Source organism: Mustela nigripes, chromosome 18 (assembly GCF_022355385.1).
Source record: "Mustela nigripes isolate SB6536 chromosome 18, MUSNIG.SB6536, whole genome shotgun sequence".
Lineage (NCBI taxonomy): Eukaryota > Metazoa > Chordata > Mammalia > Carnivora > Mustelidae > Mustela > Mustela nigripes.
In genome coordinates, this window is record NC_081574.1 from 22,899,109 (window position 1) to 22,905,108 (window position 6,000).

The window sequence follows — 6,000 nt, forward strand, 5'->3', positions numbered from 1 at the left end:
CCAAAAACCAGTTCTAATCCTAACCAGGGAAGTTCCTGCTGTGACAAGCTCCGTCTGCACCCAGGACAGCAGCAGGCACAGCCCCAGGCTGCCCAGGAACAGGGGCTCCTCTGCCATCAGGCTGTGTTCTATCCTGCAATCTCCCTGGTCTGCTGTGCTGACAGACAACATCTACGACAGCATGAACCTTTCTTTCCCTGCTGTACTAGGAGCGGAGTATGGATACCTCCTTACAGCTCTAGAACCTACACTTTGGTGGGAAAGTACTTTTTAGGGACTTCAATGTTAACACTAAAGGAAAGAGTCTTGCCAAGAATCTTCATTGAAGCTGCGAGTCCACTGGACGAGAAGGTGGAGGGAGCAAGGCTCTGCGAGGAAGAGAGGCCTCCGGCTGCAGGCAGGCAGGTGACACAGGGCAAACTCGCTCAACATGGGGGTGGCAGAGCCTGCTGGCCTTGCTCCAGGAAGGGACAACCCAGCTCTGAGTCCAAGCACAGCTTAACTGTCCCTAAAGTTCAGCCCAGGACAACTTAGCTGGGGTTTGGGTTTCCTCCGAAGAAAGGAAGCGTTGGTGCTCCTCCCTGGAGAAGGTGGGAATGTCTCTTGCTAACTACCATCCTTCCGCTGAGGGACCGCTGGCAAGTCCCAGAACTGCCAAGCAGCTGGATGCATAACTGGGCCACTGCCAGAGAGTGCCAGCACGTTTCTGTGACAGCGAGGGCAATCACTGAGGCTGGCCAAGAGCGCTGGGGCGCCTGGGTGCCTCAGTCGGTGAAGGGTCCGACTCTTGGCTTCAGCTCAGGTCATGGTCTCAGGGTTGTGGGATCGAGCCCCGTGTCAGGCTCCACACTCACCAAGGGGTCTGCATGGGACTGTCTTCCTCTGCCCCTCCCCACTCACTCATACTCCAAAATAAACAAATAAATATTTAAAAACAACAACAACAAGAACAACAAAACAAAACTCTGGGCCCTGCAGCCAGGTTTTCAGAGTCCAGGAGGGACGTCCATGGGAGAGGGGCAGGCAAAAAAGCAAAGAGGCAGCGGAATTAAGTGGAATTCTTAAATTATTGGCAGAAGTGCGACTGCAGCCTGGAGGAGAAAGGGCTTGGGGGGCCTGAACCCGGATGAGGACATCCACAAGAGGGAGGTTCTGGAGGCAGGGACCAAAGGCAGGCTGGAAAGAGAGGCAAGCAGCTTCAATGGGTAGAAAGTAAATCGCCCCAGAGGGCTTCTCAGTGCTTCTCCTGCGGGTTCTGTTTCTTCAGGCCCTGCCCCCCCGCCCTGAGGGAATTCTGGCGGCGGAGACAACAGCTCTGAGCTGGTTCTACCTGAAACTTCATGGGGTTGAAGAGATACTAGTTAACCGGGTTACCACTGGGGAATTTCTTAGACTATCAGAAAGACTTAGACGGGAAGGAAATGCATTTCCAGGGTGAGAATTTGTCTGAGAATGCACACACGACACCTGAAGTCCCTGGACCCGTGGGACTCCAACGAGGAAATGAAGCCACAGAGCGACCACGGCCGTCAGTAATTACCCGCAGGACGAGAGCAGCTAGTCTTAAGGGAGGGGTTAAGTCAGAACAGTTCCACGATGAAATGTGGTCAATAAACTAAACCAAATAGATTAAACCAACTACTTTTAATGTTTTTGTAGCTCTATTTTCTTCATAACCTCTAGATACACTTCACTGGGAATTCCTCATTGCCTTGGGGCTAACATTTCGTTACCAGTTTTGTGCTGTGAGTAGCCTCGAGGTGTGTCTGCTCACCTTCCATGTACCCCAGCCAGTCCCCCTGTGGAGAGAATGTCGCCCTACCTGGCCGCCTTTCTCACTGATTTCTGTCACCTGAGAGCAGAGGGAAGTCTTCAATGGTAAAAGGTCCCGAGAGCCCCGCATTTACAACACTACTCGTAATTTAAATATCCAACATTTTTGGAATGCTTACTATGTGATAAGCACTATTATAAAAACTTTTGTGTTGTTTTTATTTAATCTTCTCAATTACCGTACCTGGGAAGATCTATCATTTGCTCCATTTTATAAATGAGGCAACCGAGACACAGAGAAGGGTAGTAACTTCCTCAATGTCACACAGCTAATAATTAGGGAAGCCAGGAATTTCATCCAGGCGTAACATTTTCTGATCCTGGATTCTTAACTGAAATAATACAGCACTCACAAACAGAAATAAGTCAGGAAGCAGAAATAAGTCAGAGAGAATTAAGATGTGGCATCCAAGAAGGTCTGGCTTTCAATCCATAGTTCGCTCTCCCCTGGTATATGATCTTGGATAACTGACCTATTGTCTTTGAACTTCGGTTTTCTCATCTACAATATGAGGATAATAACTTCAAAACTACAGACTGTGATAAGGTTTATAATTTTCCTAGAACTGTACCTAACACATAGTGAGTTTCAATAAACATTAGTTATAAAAGGAAGAGAAAAGGTCTGTATTTTTCTTAAGGGAAATCCCTCTTTGGAAATCTTACAGAGTTTGGTTTCCCAAAGATTTGTACTATGAATTTGGGAAATTGTGCTATTAACCATTTAAAGCAAAACTGTTTAAAAACAGTGAAAAAAATTGACTTAAAAACAATTGAAACATTAGGACAAAAGAAGAAAGTATACAGCAGTCCTAAGGGCTGGTCAATAACAAAAACACGCAGGTTCCAAATGTAAGTGACATTTACAGCTTATTCATCTCTGTTACCTACAAAGCTGTTGATAGTTTGCTATCCAAAGGGAGTCTGGATGGCTCTATATAACCCTGAGCACTTCAAGGCCTATAATTTTTTTTTTTTTTTTAAAGATTTTATTTATTTATTTGAGAGAGAGACAGTGAGAGAGAACATGCGCAAGGAGAAGGCCAGAGGGAGAAGCAGACTTCCCATGGAGCTGGGAGCCCGATGTGGGACTCGATCCCGGGACTCCAGGATCATGACCTGAGCTGAAGGCAGTCGTCCAACCAACTGAGCCACCCAGGCGCCCTCAAGGCCTATAATTTTTATTCTGGGCTGCCTCCAACATTGGTAAAATTGGGAGGGTCTCAACTAACCAACAGCAAGTGCGCCTCTATCCCCTGCTCCTATGGAGAAAGCCCCCTGGCTAACCTTCCCTGCAGACCTGAGGCAGCTCCTACTCATTTCTGAATAGAGGCTTTCAGTGCCCTGCCAGCCCATGGAATTCAACAAGCCAGTCACATCCTCCCCTAGGAACCTGACATCACTAGAAAGTCCCCCAGTCCCTGCTGGTTCACTCTATGCCTGAGTGCCACCCCGGGGGTGCCCTGTATGGTTCGCCATGCGCTCTTTCCCTGGGAAGTGAGTCACACAACTCAGACGGCTGACAACTGCTTCTGCCCCGTGTCAGGTGTCATGTGCGCAGGCTTCCCTGGAACCTAGGGCACGAATCCTCATCTCACTAACAAGTGACTAGGAAGGGATTACAACACCATGTGTCATAAAAGTTGATCCGAAAGGAATGGTGTTCCCTCAGCAGGGACATTTATATCAAAGGATTCTCCCCAGGACTTCTCACTCAAGCAATGCATTTCAAGCATGCATTTCAGGTCATAATCTAACAGGGATCCCGCTACCACACGAGACAAGCCATCTCACTCGCAAAAGGGGCCCTTCAGGAACAGAAGGATATGTGAGGAACTAAAAGATATGATTTTCTTATTCACATGCATTAAGTTTTATTGGGTGAGGGATACATACTCTTAAGTCTAAAATGTCTAAAAGGGAAGAAAGAAAGGCAGCAAATTTACATAATCCACCCGTTCACTTTTTTTTTTCTATCTGTTTACTTTTTTATGGAAGACTGCCTGGTTGTGTATGAGTTTTCCGGAGCAATGACAGCATGAACAGCTGCTTTGTTATGTCACACATCAACCATTTAACCCCCGATGTCCACCTTTGTCACTCTTTCCCTTGATAAAAATCCCTAGCTGCATCGGAAGCATTTACATCACGAACCTTGAGACCTAAATGTCGTTATAAAACACAAAACGAATCATTCTGTTGTGTGCAGGATGGAGTTTACTTCCTGGGGGGAGGGGGGAGGGGTCAGCACGTGAGGGTACGTGGCACATGGACTGTTTCCCTGGGGTGACTGGCTCACCGAGGAACGCTCAGAAACACATCTCTATTTAATACCTTGTAAGAAGAGCTAAGCGTGAGGCATTGTCCTCCTGCAAGTTCTAACTACAGGAAATCAATTCTTTCCCACCATCCCTGAGGGCTGCATGATTCATTTTCAAGCCTGGAGATCAAGTCAAGAGTGACACCCAAGAGCAGGAATGGAACAAGGAGAAGCTGAAGCCAGCAGGAGAAGAGCTTCTGGGGTCTTCCTGCCAACACTTCCTCCCTGTTCCGAGACATCGCACACTTGGCCTTGGCAATACTCACACTGACCAAGAGTCTCTTTTCTCAAGAACGTCAGAACAGAAGGAGAAGTAGGACAGACCCTACGCTCACAATACCCAGCCCACCTTCACCTCTTAAACAACAATGAAAGAATAAAAGATCCTCCCTCTCTTACTTCTTTATCGAAGAATGAAAGTGTCAGTGCTACCGGTATCCTAACTTCAAATAGAATGCCATGAAATTCCCTATTCGCTCTGCATTTTTTTTTTTAAAGGAAATTCACATCATTCTTTCACCACTGCTCTGGCTCTGTGTAGGCTGAAATACAGCTGGAGTCAAGGACTACAGAACATTAATAACATAGTTGCCATTTTTAGACCCCAGTGAATGGAACTAAAAGTAAGACAATTTATATGCTTTCAATTAATGGAACTTGCACTGCTCAATGAATATTTGCCGCCAAAGCACACAGCACAGAAGGCTGTAAGCCTTACTCGGTGCAGATGGCATTGTTCAAGGCATTTCTGGAAACCTCCTCCTAGAATCAGACACAGACCCGAGCCTACGCCCTCGCCCGCAGGTACACGTGTGTGCGTTCACACTCGCACCCATCTGCTGCAATTGTTTATGGCTCTCAATTTGCCTTTGAATCCAAAACTCTATCATCTAGCTTGAAAACCCAACTTTTTACCTGGCTAAAGTCAAATGACTTCTGAAGTGGGTGGCAAAAGGCCATTCTTGGCTCCCCAAATGCATTTTCTTGTCCTTCCCAGACATGGAACCACAATTTTTAGTTGTTTACACAGTTACCCAGGAAAAGTGGATTTTCTCACCTGCCCTGTGCAGTTCTGACCAAACAGGATGTGAGCAGAAGTGTCTCGTGGCAGTTTTCGGAGGCTTCCTCAGAAAGCCATGAGGGCCCGTGAGCCCCCTCTCCCCCTGCTGCTCTCTGGAAGTGTTGGCTGGTACCAAAATCATCTGCTATACCCCTCGATGAGGACCAAAGACAAGGGAAGGCAGAGCAGAAAGGTGCAGAAGCTCGGGTCTCTGTGGACTGAGTAATGGACAACCAAGACATCAGACCCGGATGGCCCACATTTGGAGTTTTTATGTGAGATGCGAGAAAATAAAATTCTATCCTGTTTAAGACACTGTTACTTAGAAGCTGTGTTAGTTGCCGACAAATCCAGTCCTGGTTTTTATAAATAATTCTGAGGAGGCTCCATACCCATTGTGGAGCCCAACATGGGGCTTGAACTCATGACTCTGAGATCAAGACCTGAGTTGAGATCAAGAATCAGATGCTTCACTGACTGAGCCACCCAGGTGCCCCTTATAAGGAATATTTGAAAAATAAAACCCACTATCCATAAACAAAGATTTCTTATACTGAGGATGTTCAAAAGAGTGTGCCATTTAAAAAAAAAAAGAAGAAGGTGCCATGGATTCTGGAAACTTTTCTAAAACAGGCATTTCAAAGGATACCTAGCACTGTTGAAATGAGCACAGAGCTTCCCAAGGTGAAAAGGACACATACTTAAAAAAGGACAGACAGGGGCGCCTGGGTGGCTCAGTGGGTTAAGCCGCTGCCTTCGGCTCAGGTCATGATCTCAGGGTCCTGGG

General features: G+C 46.8%; 1 protein-coding gene across 1 annotated transcript in view; it reads right to left on the bottom strand.

Annotated features, from left to right (window-relative positions):
- MTMR7 (myotubularin related protein 7) overlaps window positions 1–6,000 on the bottom strand; it is a 102,438-nt gene that overhangs the window by 36,478 nt on the left and 59,960 nt on the right. The window lies entirely within an intron of this gene.